The following is a 17,427-nucleotide window of genomic DNA, read 5'->3' as shown; positions in this document are numbered from 1 at the left end:
AAGGAACCCTAACACATATACTGTACTTTGAGTATGCTTTTGTATTTATATATAATATTGGAAATTTTGTGGAAATTCTCTCAATAAATATAGCTTCTATTTCTTTACTGTTTTATCTTAACTTTTCTCAAATTCATCTGGTCTTTTTCCCAATGCTCTTGGTTCTTAGAGTCCCATTAAGAGGACAGGTGTTCTGTTTCTCTCTCTCTCTTTTAAATGAGCACAGGATCTATCCTCTCCATCTCATTCCACCCCTTGCATCAGCCATGTCAATTCTTTACGTAATTCAGTTATGTTAGGTATGCTCCTGGGTCCTTATATGAAGCCCCTCTTTCTGCACAATAATGCCTTTGTCCCAGATATTTAAATGCTTCTCTTGTGGTTTTAGATGTCTGTCCAGATGTCACCCCCTTAGAGAGGACTTCTCTGACCATCACACCCTCTCTCACTCTGTCCCCTTATCTGGCTTCCCATTGCTTCATTGTACTTACTGCCACCTGCCATCATCTGAGTGTTGTCTCTCCCCAACATTAGAATGTAATTCCCACAGCTCAGGACTTTTTAATCTGCTGTTGTGTCCCCAACGTCCAGCTCACTGGCTGACTCACAGGAGGTACTCAACAAATATGGATCGAATGGCTTTTCCATCAGGAAGATATAACAGAGAAGGTCTCCACACAAGATCATCCCTTGTTATCACTAGGACTGTTGTTATAACCGTAGTTACTTCAGTGTTCCTTAATTTGGACTATTGCCTGGAATTCCTTGGATGTGGATTCCCTCATTTGCTGCATCTTCTGATTCTCTTTCTCTCAAGGCAGGTGCTGGGTTATGGAGCTTTAGACTTCCCAACATGATTAAATACTTTCAGTTGTCTACAACAGCACTTTCCTTACCTTATTGGCCTAGGATTGCCATGCAGTCGGGTGTTGCAGGCAGGCGGGGTTGGAGTTGAGGTTCCATACCAGCACACAACACAGCATCTGAGGCCTGACTTCCCACAAGTGTCTCTGCCCTTGTCCAGGTGACACCTGTGGTCCAGGCACAGTCCTGGATCTGAGTGCTGAGACTTCCAGACCCCCCCTCTGAAGCTCCTCACCTTATCAGGGAGCCCAGGTCTTCTGCATCAAGAACCCAGGCGCTGCCCTCTCTCCATACAGAAGCCTCAGCCCCAGAAGCACTCTGACTTCTTGTATCAGTTCCCACCCTTCCGACTTGGAACCTTCACTTCCAGCACCTGGAAATTTTTCTTTCTTGGTTTCTCAGCTTTGCTATGTATGATGCAAAATAAATTTCTGTCCTGTATTACCAAGTGTTTTCTTGTCTTTGGGTGGAGGGAGCTTCCCATGTCTGCTCAGTCAGCCATATTGATTGGTGGGACATGTGGAAATAATTTATTTTAGCATTTTAAAAATTTTGAAGTTTAGCATCTTTAAAGCAATATTCCTAAAAATGTTGACACTCCTATATATCCAAAAGCACTTACACCGGGGCTCCCTATGGGTGAGCAGTAATAGAAACCTTTATTCCAGGGGATCCCTGGGTGGCGCAGTGGTTTGGCGCCTGCCTTTGGCCCGGGGCGCGATCCTGGAGACCCGGGATCGAATCCCACATCGGGCTCCCGGTGCATGGAGCCTGCTTCTCCCTCTGCCTGTGTCTCTGCCTCTCTCTCTCTCTCTCTCTCTGTATGACTATCATAAATAAATAATAAAAAAATTTTTTTTAAAAAAGAAACTTTTATTCTTTATATTCCAGGTCTCTGGACAGTCTAATGTTTTAAAGGAAACTTTCAGCATTATTTATGAATAAATTCTGTTAAACAGTGACCTCATCATCCTTTCCATTATTTTTTTAAGTTTCTTCTCTGCATTGCATATTTTATTTTCTTTCTAGCCTTTTAGGGGAGTTTTATCAAATGGAATTTAATTATCAGTGTGGCTTTTCAGTTATGTACTGTGTGTGCCAAGGTTTACTTCGGTTCCCTTTCTAAGGCTATACTGATGAGCACCAAGTGTACTCCCAGGACGTTTCTACTAGGTGCTATGGCCTGATTTTCCTATAATCAATAGTAATTATTACCTTGTTTCCTAAGACATATTTTAATTATCTTACTCTCAAGTTGAAATGCACACACTTTATTCATTTTGCTGTGTTTGGGACAGTCCAGATACAAAGCATTTCCCTCACTTCACAAAGTTTCCCCTACCCCTTTTCATGCCTTTTACCTGTAAACTTTGGTTTCTTCCCTACCAGATATTAAAATACCTCAGCTGAAATCTGAAGAGCCTTCTAGGAAGCTCACCACTTGGACTTTGTGTGATTTGCTGGAGTCTACAGACAGAAACTACTTTGTGAAATTATGGGCCAAACTTGCAGCCAAAAAAACCCCAGTGGTAAGGAGGGGTGGGAGGGGTAGGTCAGCCCAGAAGGGGATTTGGTATTTTCAGACTAACTTTTGCCAAAACTCAACTCTGGTATCAGCTGAAGACAAATTTTTTGCCTCTTTCTACACCTGTAGGGATAGACATGGGTTCTACAAAGAGTATTCAGTGTAGCTTTTGTGGGTCCCTTTCCCTACCCTTTGTCAAAACTCTGACAGCCCTTTTATTTAGCAAGAATAGAAAAACACTTCTTTGATAGAATTAACGTGATAAAATATGTATTCCAACAGAAAACTTGTTTTCTTGTTGGGGTAAAATTTTGAGTGTTCTTGCGCTGAGCCTTCAAAGCAAGTTCACTCAGAGGTCCCTTTTTAATGATCTTGCAGCATTTAAGCCAATCATACAATTTTGTTCCAATTCAGTTCTTGGGCCGCTCAGAAAAATCAGAAAAACCGTATGTGCATGAGTGCTGACTACAGAGGGATCACTGCATGCAGATTAGGGCGTGTTCATTTTCCCTTTGTGATGGTTTCATAGGATGATCTGGGAATGTGAAGAGGCCTAACTCACGGCAACTGCAGTTGCTCCAGATTCGATGGGACTTGCCTTTCAGTGATCAGCTCGTAGTTTGTGTTTCCTTACGGCTAGGCTGTTGTGAGCAAATCATCCGTCACGTCATATAGGCTGTGGTGGAAAGAATCAGACTGGTTACTTCAGGTGAAAAGTCTCAGGCTGTGGTATATCCAGGCCTCACTTTGCAGTCTGCTTGGAGGAAGTTATAGGATGTCAGTATTCAAGGGGCAAGGAACAGATGCCCGTTCAAGACAGCCTGAGTAAGAGGTAGCTCCAAATAAAAAAATGTAATGAGTGGGTTCCCAGTGCATCATGAACAGGGCTGAAGTACAGACCTCACAGGACCAGCTCTAGGATCAACCAGCTAGGGTTTCTCTGCCTTCCAGAGGCAGCAAGTGCCTGTCATCTCTGCTCCTGTTTCTAGAATGTTCTGTTGCACCCTACCTCCTGGCCAGCCTCCTCCACTCAGGCCGGCTCCTCTCCCTTGTAGCTTGAACTCCCTCTCGTTCACGCTGGCCCCAGCTCTCCATGGCCTCTTGGCTCTATGCTTACAGTTCCTGACCACTTCTTTCCATCATTCATACTGTGGGAGGCCCAGAGAACCCAGTTGTCCCAGCTGGGCTTTTCAAGCCATTCTACAGAGTCCACATGAGACTGCTTGTCCAGTCACCTGTGGAAGGGCAAAGAGCACAGGTACATATTAGGGCTTCTTAGGAGGAGCAGTGGGTGGGTGCACCCTAAACATGTAAATAATATGAATTTGTGCCACAACACTTAGGTGCAGGTAACATCATATTGATTCATCCAAAATAAATTAATTCTGGACTAGGATCCACCAGGATCCATGGGAAGTCAGTCATTAGGAATTGGGATGGGGGCGGGGCAAGATGGTGGAAGAGTAGGGTCCCCAAGTCACCTGTCCCCACCAGCTTACCTAGATAACTTTCATATAATCCTGAAAACCTATGCATCTGACCTCAGATTTAAAGACAGAACAGCTGGAATGCTACAGAGAGAAGGATTTTTGCTTCTAACAAGTAGAAAGGTGGAAAAAATAAAAAAGAATCAAGGGAGGAGGAGCCCCGCGAGGATCCAGGCTAAAGCTGGGTGGCAGGAGCCTCAGGACAGGAAAGCCCAGCCCCGGAGAAGCAGGAACTTTAAAAATCTGCTCCGGATTCTTCCCGGACGGAAAGGCGCTCACAGGGAAACCGGGCAGAAGCGCAGGAGGGGCAGTGGAGCCTCCAGGTTCCTAGGGTCACTAATAGAGGAGGTGCCCCGGGGGGAGAGCGCCCCACACACCGCCAGCCGAGCTCCCTGGCGGGGCCTCGGGAGCAACTCAGGCGGCGGCTCTGGGCGGAGGGGGCTGCACCTGCTGCCTTCGGGAGCCGAGGCCGGGAGCCCAGGGCGCCGGGACGCAGCCCAGGATCCGGCCTCCCCCCGGGACAGGCAGAGGCCGGGAGGGCCCAGGACAGCAAGGATGCTCCTGCCCGGAGCTGAGCAGATCAGCGGCCCCGCCCCGGAGCCTCCAGGCCCTGCAGGCTGAGAGCTCCGGAGTTACTGCGGGAGCTGACTCCAGGGCTGGAGAGCCCCGCCACTGGGGTTGTACTTCCTCCGGGTGTCACCCTGTGCCTGGGAGGGGCGGGGCTGCCAGGGAACAGGGGCCTCACAGGATAAACAGCTCCTACTGACCCGTGCACCAGGCAGGGGACACGCAGCTCCCCCAGGTGCTCAGACCTGAGAATCAGCACAGCAGGCCCCTCCCCCAGAAGACCAGCTGAAAGGACAGGGGAAGAGCAAGTCTTGGCTGAGCAGCACTGGAAAGCTCCAGGGAAGTCAAAGGATTTACAGTATATAGAACCAGAGGATATCTCTCCTTGTTTTTTCTTTTTCTTTCTTTTTTTTTTTTTGTTGCTGCTGTTGTTTTTCTTCTTTTTTTTCTTCCTTTTTTCCAGTACAACTCGTTTCTAGCCCCTCTGCACTGAGCAAAATGACTAGAAAGAAGAACTCATCACAAAAGAAAGAATCAGAGTTAACTCTCTGTCACAGAGTTACAGAATTTGGATTCCAATTTGATGTCAGAAAGCCAACACAGAAGCACAATTATAAAGCTACTGGTGGCTCTGGAAAAAAAGCATAAAGGATTCGAGAGACTTCATGACTGCAGAATTTAGATCTAATCAGGTCGAAAATAAAAATCAATTAAATGACATGCGATCCAAACTAGAGGTCCTAACGATGAAGGTTAATGACGTGGAAGAAAGAGTGAGTGACATAAAAGACAAGTTGATTTCAAGTAAGGAAGCTGAGGAAAAAAGAGAAAAAAGACCATGATGAAAGGTTAAGGGAAATAAATGACAGCCTCAGAAGGAAAAATCTAGGTTTAATTGTGGTTCAGAGGGTGCCAAAAGGGACAGAGGACCAGAAAACATATTTGAACAAATCATACCTGAGAATTTCCCTAATTTGGAAAGGGAAACAGGCATTCAGATCCAGGAGATACAAAGATTCCCCCCTAAAATTAATAAAAATCATTCAACACCTCAACATCTCATAGTGAAACTTGCAAATTCCAAAGATAAAATCCTTAAAGCATCAAGAGACAAGACATCCCTAACCTTTATCGGGAGAAGTATTAGATTAACAGCAGACCTCTCCACAGAGACCTGGCAGGCCAGAAAGGGCTGGCAGGATATATTCAGGGTCCTAAATGAGAAGAACATGCAGCCAAGAATACTCTATCCAGCAAGGCTGTCATTCAGAAAAGAAGGAGAGATAAAGAGCTTCCAAGATAGGCAGAAACTGAAAGAATATGTGACCACCAAACCAGCTCTGCAAGAAATTTTAAGGGGGGCTCTGTAAAAGAAAGAGGTAGTCCAAAGAAATAATCCACAAAAACAGGGACTGAATAGGTATCATGATGACACTAAATTCATATCTTTCAATAGTAACTCTGAATGTGAATGGGCTTAATGATGCCATCAAAAGACGCAGGGTTTCAGACTGGATGAAAAACAAGACCCATCTATATGCTGTCTACAAGAGACTCATCTTAGACCTAAGGACACCTACAGCCTGAAAATGAAAGTTTGGAGAGCCATTTACCATTCAAATGGTCCTCAAAAGAAAGCAGGGGTAGCCATTCTCCTATAAGATAAATTAAAGTTTATCCCAAAGACTATAGTAAGAGATGTAGAGGGACACTATATCATACTTAAAGGATCTATCCAACAAGAGGACCTAACAATCATGAATACTTATGCCCTTAATGTGGGAACTGCCAAATATATCAAATATATCAATAACCAAAGACATACTTAGATAATAATACACTAATAGGAGACTTCAACATGGCACTTTCTGCAAATGACACATCTTCTAAGCACAATATCTCCAAAGAAACAAGAGCTTTAAATGATACACTGGACCAGATGGATTTCACAGATATCTACAGAACTTTACATCCAAATGCAACTGAATACACATTCTTCTCAAGTGCACATGGAACTTTCTCCAGAATAGACCACATACTGGGTCACAAATCAGGTCTGAACCGAGACCAAATGATTGGGATTGTCCCCTGCATATTCTCAGACCATAATGCTTTGAAACTTGAACTCAATCACAAGAAGAAATTTGGAAGGAATTCAAACACACGTGGAGGTTCAAGAGCATCCTGCTAAAAGATGAAAGGGTCAACCAGGAAATTAGAGAAGAATTAAAAGGATTCATGGAAACTAATGAGAATGAAGATACAATTGTTCAAAATCTTTGGGATACAGCAAAAGCAGTCCTGAGAGGGAGATACATCACAATACAAGCATCCCTCAAAAAATTGGAAAATCGCAAATACACAAGCTATCCTTCCACCTAAAGGAACTGGAGAAAGAAGAGCAAATAAAACCTACTCCATGCAGAAAAAGAGAGTTAATAAAGATTCGAGCAGAACTCAATGAAATAGAGACCAGAAGAACCATGGAACAGATCAACAGAACCAGGAGTTGGTTCCCTGAAAGAATTAATAAGATAGATAAACCATTAGCCAGCCTTTTTAAAAACAAAGGAGACAAGACTCTAATTAATCAAATCACGAATGAAAAAGGAGAGATCACCACCAATACCAAGGAAATACAAACGATTTTAAAAACATATTATGAGCAGCTATACACTAATAAATTAGGCAATCTAGAAGAAATGGACACATTTCTGGAAAACCATAAACTACCAAAACTGGAACAGGAAGAAATAGAAAACCTGAACAGGCCAATTACCAGGGAGGAAATGGAAGCAGTCATCAAAAACTCCCAAGACACAAAAGTCCGGGACCAGATGGCTTCCATGGGGAATTCTATCAAACTTTTAAAGGAGAAACCATACCTATTTTACTAAAGCTGTTCCAAAAGATAAAAAGGGATGGAGTACTTCCAAACTCGTTCTATGAGGCCAGCATCACCTTAATTCCAAAACCAGACAAAGACCCCACCAAAAAGGAGAATTACAGACCAATATCCCTGATAAACACAGATGCAAAAATTCCCAACAAGATACTAGCCAATAGGATCCAACAATACATTAAGAAGATTATTCACCATGACCAAGTGGGATTTATCCTTGGGACACAAGGCTGGTTCAGCACTTGTAAAGCAATCAGTGTGATAGGTCATATCAACAAGAGAAAAAACAAGAACCATATGATCCTCTCAATAGATGCAGAGAAAGCATTAGACAAAATACAGCATCCATTCCTGATCAAAACTCTTCAGAGTGTGGGGATAGAGGGAATATTCTTCAGCACCTTAAAAGCCATCTATGAAAAGCCCACAGCAAATATCCTTCTCAATGGGGAAACACTGGGAGCCTTTCCCCTAAGATCAGGAACAAGACAGGGATGTCCACTCTCACCACCTCTATTCAACATAGTACGAGAAGTCCTAGCCTCAGCAATCAGGCAACAAAAAGAAATAAAAGGCATTCAAATTGGCAAAGAAGAAGTCAAACTCTCCCTCTTCACCGATGGCATGATACTCTACATAGAAAACCCAAAAGCCTCCACCCCAAGATTGCTAGAACTCATACAGCAATTTGGCAGTGTGGCAGGATACAAAATCAATGCCCAGAAATCAGTGGCATTCCTATACACTAACAATGAGACTGAAGAAAGAGAAATTAAGGAGTCAATCCCATTTAAATTGCACCCAAAAGGATAAGTTAAACCTAACCTACCTAAAGAGGTAAAGGGTAAACCCTTAAAACTACAGACCATTAAACCTAACCAAAGAGGTAAAGGGTAAACCCTTAAAACTACAGACCATTTCTGAAAGAAATTGAGGAAGACACAAAGAGATGGAAAAATATTCCATGCTCACGGATTGGAAGAATTAATATTGTGAAAATGTCAATGCTACCCAGTGAAATTTACACATTTAATGCAATCCCTATCAAAATACCATGGACTTTCTTCAGAGAGTTGGAAAAAATCAGCTTAAGATTTGTGTGGAATCAGAAGAGACCCCAAATAGCCAGGGGAATATTGAAAAAGAAAACCAGAGCCGGGGGCATCACAATGCCGGATTTCAGGCTGTACTACAAAGCTTTGATCATCAAGACAGTCTGGTACTGGCACAAAAACAGACACATAGATCAATATAACAGAATAGAGAATCCAGAAATGGGCCCTCAACTCTATGGTCAACTAATCTTCGACAAAGGAGGAAAGACTATCCACTGGAAGAAGGACAGTTTCTTCAATAAATGGTGCTGGGAAAATTGGACAGCCACGTGCAGAAGAATGAAACTAGACCACTCTCTTGCACCAAACACAAAGATAAACTCAAAATGGGTGAAAGATCTAAATGTGAGACAAGATTCCATCAAAATCCTAGAGGAGAACACAGACAACACCCTTTTTAAACTTGGCCACAGCAACTTGTTGCATGATACATCTATGAAGGCAAGGGAAACAAAAGCAAAAATGAATTATTGGGACTTAAGATTAAAAGCTTCTGCACAGCAAAATAAACAGTCAACAAAACTAAAAGATAACCTACAGATGGTAGAAGATAGTTGCAAATGACCTATCAGATAAAGGGCTAGTATCCAAGATCTATAAAGAATTTATTAAACTCAACAGCAAATAAACAATCTAATCATGTTATGGGCAAAGGACATGAAGAGAAATCTCACAGAGGAAGACATAGACATGGCCAACAAGCACATGAGAAAATGCTCCGCATCACTTGCCATCACGGAAATACAGATCAAAACCACAATGAGATACCACCTCACACCAGTGAGAATGGGGAAAATTAATAAGGCAGGAAACAACAAATGTTAGAGAGGATGCGGAGAAAGGGGAACCCTCTTGCACTGTTGGTGGTAATGTGAACTGGTGCAGCCACTCTGGAAAACTGTGTGGAGGTTCCTCAAAGAGTTAAAAATAGACCTGCCCTACGACCCAGCAATTGCACTGCTGGGGATTTACCCCAAATATACAGATGCAATGAAATGCCGCGACACCTGCACCCCAATGTTTCTAGCAGCCATGTCCACAATAGCCAAACTGTGGAAGGAGCCTCGTTGTCCATCGAAAGATGAATGGATAAAGAAGATGGGGTTTATGTATACAATGGAATATTACTCAGCCATTAGAAACGACAAATACCCACCATTTGCTTCAACGTGGATGGAACTGGAGGGTATTATGCTGAGTTAAGTAAGTCAATCGGAGAAGGACAAACATTATATGGTCTCATTCATTTGGGGAATATAAAAAGTAGTGAAAAGGGAATAAAGGGGAAAGGGGAGAAGATGAGTGGAAATATCAGTGAAGGTGATGGAACATGAGAGACTCCTAACCCTGGGAAACGAACAAGCCGAGTGGAAAGGGAGGTGAGCCGGGGGGGTTGGGGTGACTGGGTGACGGGCACTGAGGGGGGCACTTGGCGGGATGAGCACTGGGTGTTATGGTATATGTTGGCATATCGAACTCCAATAAAAAATATATATTTTTTAAAAAAGGAATTGGGATCACTCCCATCTTTTGGATCAAGTTCAAGAACCAAAGTTTTATACCATCCGGGAAAATTGGGGAAGAGGTCGTGGCCTCCAGACCACCATGGTTACCATGGAGATGTCCCTAGTCTAAGAGCTTGAGTTTCATTCTGAGCCAGGGGCGCTGGCACTCTCCATATCCTCTGCTACCAGTACCTTTGCCTAGGACCGACCCTGAAGGGGCTCCTTCTCCATGAGGAGCCTCTCAGCCTCTTTCTTTCTATGCTGGAAAATCCAGATCTTTTCGGGTCAATTTACGCCTTTCTCTCTATACTTGTCATCCTGTCCTTAGATAGTATGGCCTTATGCTTGTTGGGGCTTAGACTTGCAAATATAGGTTCTTCTTTATGTCCCCAGGATATAGCATATCCACAGTGTAAACTCCAGAACAAATCCTCAGCCACATTTATTCCTTTACCATGAAGTCTGTGTCCTAACAACCAGAACCCCTCGCATCCCAGTTCTGCTGTCCTGCCACACAGCCTTACAAACACTAATGAGAAATACACACCATTGACTTGCCACACTGCTCTGCCAGTTAGTTGGGTTTCGTGATTTATTTAAACATGACAAATCTTCTTCAAATTAGAAAAACTTTAGGCTTGGGGCACCAGAGTGGCTTGGCAGCTGAGCCTCTCCCTTTGGCTCAGGTCATGATCCCGGTATCCAGAGATCAAGGCCCGCATCAGGCTCCCCGCAGGAAGCCTGCTTCTCCCTCTGCCTATGGCACTGCCTCTCTCTGTCTCCCATGAATAAATAAAATATTAAAAAAAAAAAGAAAAGAAAAAGAAAAACTTCAGGTTTAATAAAAGACAGCTTTTGTCTGGTTAAGGGCATTCAGGTAGAAGTTAAGAGAACAGGGGATGAGAGGAACAGAGATGGGAAAAAAAACCACATACACACACAATGTGTACAATGTGTTCTTGCTATAATTCATGACCAACATTTCAGTATAAAACTAACAAACACTTTGGAGAAACTAGAGAGGGAAGGGTATGATAAGGCAGTGTGATAGTAGAAGGAGCCAACTTGGTGGTAGATGGGAAAGGGACACAGGTATTACCATTTGTGATCAAAGTAGTCTCGTGAACTTTGACCCAGGTCACCGCTTATCTGTGGTCACCTCCCTGAGAAACTGTTCAGCCGCACAGCCCAGGGCATCCATAGCTTATGTAGACCATTGCCTGTGTCCCCGGTGGGAGGGTTAGCAGTATCTGATCCACGATAGTAACAATGCTCAAACTCGGTGCAGCCTTGACATCCTGGTATCTTTGCCCATCAGTGCTAGTGGAGATATAACGGGACGATAGTTTCATAGAGGAGCAGATCAAATCCCTTAACAAACAACAGCTACATTAGACAGAAATATGTGCAAAATACTAAATTGCTGCTGTCGTATATATGGGGTGAATGTGCTTAAGGTTATTTTTAATGCCTCATTTTCCTTCAAAGATGATGAACTCAACACTATTTTTAAATTCTAAGTAGTTATTAGATTTTAGGTTCTTAACCTTTTGCATAGCTGTTAACAATGCAAAATGAGCAACACGACAGCAGAAGCTGTAGAGAGATGTTACCTTGTTAATGCTAGAGAACATAAATAGCCTTTACACACATTTGTAATTTGGAAAGGGCTTTCGTGTAAATTTATCTCATGTACCTTTCATTGCAACCCTTGGGAGATGTTATTTTGCTCATTTTACTTTCCCCGACATAAATTTCCATGTATTTTTGAGAACTTTTAGTGGGCTGAAGAAAGTAATTGCAACTTCCTCTGTCAAAAACCTGTATTAAATTGTATCCCCCCAAAAGTAAACATTTTGTGCTCTTTTGGTGTCTTCACTGTAGATTTAATATATTCATATTCACTTTTAGAAACACCATTTAATAGTAATAGGTGGAAATTCCCATTGTCTAGGCTTTTTGGGGTTCTGTTTCTCTGAAACTCCTTCCCACAGATGTTGAAGATGATGTTCTTCCTCTCTGCTCAAATTCACCCCAAACTCCATGTGCACATGAGTCTTTCTGTCTTACCCTCTATTCAAACATTCCACCCTTTCCTTGTGCTTAGTTTCTAACTATACATATATGTCAAGGTGCGATTACAAAATTTAAGGTGGATTATCTGTATAAATGTGAAAGACAAAGCAGTAATACTTCTAGAAGATAATGTAAGGTTTTTATGACTTTGAGGCAGGTACAGATTCCTTAAATACAATACAAAAAGCACAAATTACAAAGGAAAAGTTTCAAACATTGAGGAACATTAAAATTAGCAATTTATGTCAATTAAAAAAAAACAGTATTAAAGAGGAAAAAAGACAAACCAGAGAGAGAGGGGGGTGATATCTGCAATAAATATAACTAACAAAATGTTGTTATTTAGAATATATAAAGAACTTTTATAAACTATTAAGAGAAAAATAAAACAGAAAAACTTCTTTACAAAGGATAATATCAAGAAAAATAACTTATGGAAGAACCTCTTTCCAAAGGATAATATCTAGATGGCCAATAATCATGTGGAGATATACTCAACCTCATTATCAGGAAATGGAAATTATAGCCACAGTGAAATACTACTATTTATACACTAGAAGCTCAAATTATGAGGTGTTAAGATGTGGAATAGTTGAAATTCTTAGAAGACCACTGGTAGGAGGCTCAGTTTGTACACTTTAGAAAATAGGTGGGCATCATCCACTAAAGTCAAGCATACATATACCCTATGCCTCAGCAGTGGGATTCCAATGGAAATATGTGGCCATGTGCACCAAAAGATATGTGCAATATTGTTTGTAGTAGCCTTGTATATATTATTAGTCCTAAACAGGAAACTCAAGCGTCCACTAGCAGTAGATTGGCCAAGTAAAATTTTGAATATTCATGTAGTGAATGAATGAATGAAGTACAGTAATGGAAAAGAACAGACTTCACTCAATGGTTGTATCTCTCAAACATCCTGTTAAAGTATTCTTGACTCTAAAGAATACACATTATATGTGCTCGCTTCAACAGCACATAAACTAGAATACGCATTATATAATTTTTAAAATTTAAATTCAATTAGCCAACATATAGTACATCATTAGTTTCAGATGTAGTTCTTTTTTTTTTTTTTAAGATTTTATTTATTTGAGAGAGAGACCATGATCAGAGAGAGGGGCAGACTCTCAGGGAGAAGCAGACTCCCCACTGACCTGGGAGCCTGATGCGGGGCTTGATCCCAGGACCTCTGGATCATGACCCGAGTCAAAGGCAGATGCTTAACTCACTGAGCCACCTGGGTGCCCTCAGATATAGTTCTCAGTAATTTATCAGCTGTGTAAAACACCCAGTGCTCATCCCATCATGTGGCCTCTTTAATGCACACTATATGATTCTATTAATATATAATTTAAAAATCAGCAATACTAAACCATAGTACCTAGGGATCCATGTTTACATGAAAAAGTATAGAAGAGAAGTGGTTACCATAAAAGTCAAGAGAGTGCTTATCTCGTGAGCAGGAAGAAGGTGGTAAATGTTGAAAAGGACACAAGGTATGTTGGCCTTTGGGGGTTTAGGAGGATACCTGGTATAGTGGGGTAAGTACCATTTGTTCATTGGTTGGACAGACCTCAGTGAGTTACTCAACCTCTCTGGGGTTGGTAGCATTTCCTGCAGCTTAAAAAATCAAGGGCATTCTATAAGGGTTTAGTCCAGGAGTGATGCTGAAACCAAAACCAGACAGAGGTCCAACTGATCATTAGGAAGGATTGAAAGAGAGTGAGGAATCCGGACCATACCAGTAGACCACATTAGGGTGAGAGCTTGTGAAGTGCTAAGACTTAGCTTCCTATCCCCCTGGATGTAAATCTGGGGAGACAGAAATAATGAGCTAAGGTAAAGTATGGCTGTGTGTGAAAGTAGTGTCCATAGTCTGTGTGACAGTTTTCTGGAAGATGAGTTCATTCGGTCATTGCTAGTTTAGCAATCCTGGGAGGAGCTTTTGCTCTCAGAAGGCTCCCCTTCCCTCCCCTTTCCTTCCCCAAATCCTTCCCTCTCTTCCCTTCCTTTCCTCTCATTCATTCCTCTTCCTTTCTTCTCAAATGTACTTACTTTTCTGAGTGACTCCCAGAACATATTAATTTGAGCATCTCTGAAAAATTCCTGGAGAACTGTAAATATAATTTTGATCAGCCTTACTTCTTAAATGCAATTTTCTTTTAAGGTTTGAGTTTAAAAAAATGCAGAGTTCTTTTCTTACCACTGCAAAAAATATATAGCAAACACTATCCAGTGAAAGTTTTTATTTACACGACACATATACTATTGATTACAGAACTTGGAGTTCACAAGTTTTGTCAGCCATTTAGTTTCCCTTACTGATGGCAACCCCCATTTGCAGGGTTGGCCTTCTGGAAGGCATACGTGAAGGCTATGACAGCTTAGTGAAGATTTCCTGCTCTGGAACTGTGACTAGATTTTTGCCTTCCAGAAGAAGCTTGATTTTTTGTTGTTGTTTTTATTATAAATTTATTTTTTATTGGTGTTCAATTTGCCAACATATAGAATAACACCCGGTGCTCAGAAGCTTGATTTTGAACCTTCACTTGAACTTCATTGGTATCTATTTCTTCAGCCAGGTCTTTTGATCTCCTTAGGGGATACCCTCACTCCTGGAGGAGGCCAGTTTATTGAAAGCTGAATCTCCACAACAATTGCTGAATGACCGATTCATTCAAAGCCAATTTAGCAAATTTATGTGTGTGGCAAATTAGATTAGTCCAATCCCATGAAGTACCTGAATGTGTGAAGGCCAGTGGAAAGGTGGACCTGTGGTGACAAAATAGTGGGTCCCTATATCTACTAAGCACCACTTCCTTTCAATACTGTGAGGAAGCTTGGCTTAGGGAGCTTGCCCAAGATCATACTGATTAGCAGTGTCTATTTTGACTCCAAAAGAAAAGTGCTTGCTTCTGCTCAGATGGATTTTTCAGGGCATGGCATTCACCAGATTTATTAGCTGGAATAATACTACAAAGAGATGCTCCTCGAACCACCTGGTTACCAAGTGGCACAGATCATATAGGATCAGCTGTCTAGGGCAGCTCGGGTGGCTCAGTGGTTTAGCTCTGCCTTTGGCCCAGTACCTGATCCTGGAGACCCAGGATCGAGTCCCACGTTGGGCTGCCTGCATGGAACCTGCTTCTCCCTGTGCCTGTGTCTCTGCCCCACCCTCTCTTTGTCTCTCATGAATAAATATATAAAATCTTTTTTTTTTAAAAAAAGGATCAGCTGTCTAAGTGTTTTTACAAAATAATGGATTCCTCATTCTCTGAAGGTGACCAATTAATTTTTAAATATCATTTATGATCATTATGTTCTTGATTGTACATATTGAATGGAATCTACCCACTGCACTTTGTATCCTTATTGAAACTAGAATTATCCTACTGTCAGCCAGGGAGACCTTGTTCAGGTTGGTTCCTCTGTCCTTTACCATGACCCATGTCTATTTGCTCTCTTCCCATCTTGCTCTCTGTTAGGACAAGATCTTCCATGCTCTTTTGTGCATTACCTGCCCCAGATCTGCAACACATCTTTTCTCCAAGAAGCCCTGGTTTCTTTAAATGGGAGATGGTAGTGCAAGGGCATGTGGTTGCTAGGAGTACTCATCACTATTGGGGTAGTCATTGTTCAGGCCTTTTCTGTAGACAGATAAAATATTTCATGAGTTCAAGTTAATATTTCCAATTTAGATTCAAGACTTGAGGATTTTTACTCATCTTCTCTATTACATATCTTTCCTTCACACTGAGCATCCTGATGATTCTGAGAGACATGGGAGATGATAGAACTATAATGTCACTACATTTCTCACATGTTTATCCTTTTCTGAGACATATAGAAGAGCCTCAGAATAGTGATACAAATATGACTAGAGCCCCATACAAAGACCAAAGACAGTTAAAAATCTGGTTTGTGCATGTTCTCCACCCACCTCAGACCCGATTATTTGTGGTTGTGTTATGGCTACACTCTCAGCACATAGTCTTCTGCTTGCTCTCTTTTAACTCTCATTTTGTCTTAGTTCTCAAGTACCTGCATACTCATCATTAGGCTTCTGGCCAATGTCTAGTAGTTTTGGTGTCTAGGCACATTGTCTGCTAGATACAGGAAGGGCTCTGGGTGCAGCATTTCCTGAGTTTTTGCCTGCTGGTGACTGTCAGGGATACTCAAGACTCAAATTGTAGATTTTGCCACTCGTCCTGTTTGTTCGGGCTTCTTTATCAAGGACTCTTTACTATTTGCATGTTGGATCTTCTTTGTCTTTCTTAAATATTTGTCATTTTCCCTTGAATCTTGTTACTTCTTTCTTTATTTCTTTTTGAGTTAAAATTTCCTCCTTCACTTTCTCTTCCTCTGGGCATTATTTGTTGTTGTTTTTATTAACTCTTCTATCCCTTCTGGTTCAGTTTTCATTTCTGAAGTGACTATATTTTCCCTTATATTTCTAATTCTTTCCTGAGTTCCTTCACCTCACTTAGGAGTTTTTAAAATTTCAATTTATTAGGGCACCTGAGTGGCTCAGTTGGTTAAATACCTCTTGATTGCAGCTCAGGTCATGATCTCAGGATCGTGAGATTGAACCCTGTGTAGGGCTCTGTGCTGGGTGTGGAGCCTGCTTAAGATTCTCTCCCTCTCCCTCTGCCCCTCCCCCAGCTCATGTGCTCTCTCCCTTAATAACGTAAAATAACATATAATAATTTATTTGTTCCTTAATGTTTTATTCAATTTCCTTAATGTCTTTTAGTTAATTTTGAAATTGTAGATTACAAATTTTATCTGTTTTATGAGCATACTTTCATTGTATGTAGAGGTGTTAATCTCCTTTTTCTCTTTTTAAAAATACTAGCTCTGGGGTTTTACTAGGAAATTTCTCATTTTTATGTGAAATTGGTTTTATCAAACTTCTATAAGGAAGAATCATTCTTTCAAATTGTGTAAAAATATGCAACAATTTTCTCTTAGGGGTTTCGTGGCTCTGATTCCCCTCCACCACTTTGGTCTAGACTTTCTCTTTATCTCTATTGACCTCTGTCCTAGTTGATTTTTATTTCACTCCCATCAGCTTTTCTTTAGAGTGAGGCCATGTCAGGAGAAAGCCACAGTATGTCAGTTTCAAGAAGTCATGGTTGACCCATACCGGGGACCCCTTATGCTAAGCCACTGTCAGGGTGGGAACAAGCCCCCCTGTATTCCAGCTGTGGTGCCCAATTGTGCTGCTTTTCTTACCAGTGAATACTTTTTAACCATTTTGAGGTACTCCTGTTCACAGGTGTTTTAGCCCTCTGTTGCTCCCTTTGGCTTTCTCTTGAATAGACACTGGTGCCATGTGGTGGTGTCACTATTATCACCTGTATTTTGGAGTTTGAGGGGA

This window comes from Nyctereutes procyonoides, unplaced genomic scaffold (genome assembly GCF_905146905.1).
Source record: "Nyctereutes procyonoides isolate TBG_1078 unplaced genomic scaffold, NYPRO_anot_genome, whole genome shotgun sequence".
NCBI classification, from domain to species: Eukaryota; Metazoa; Chordata; class Mammalia; order Carnivora; family Canidae; genus Nyctereutes; species Nyctereutes procyonoides.
This window is presented reverse-complemented; position numbering follows the sequence as displayed.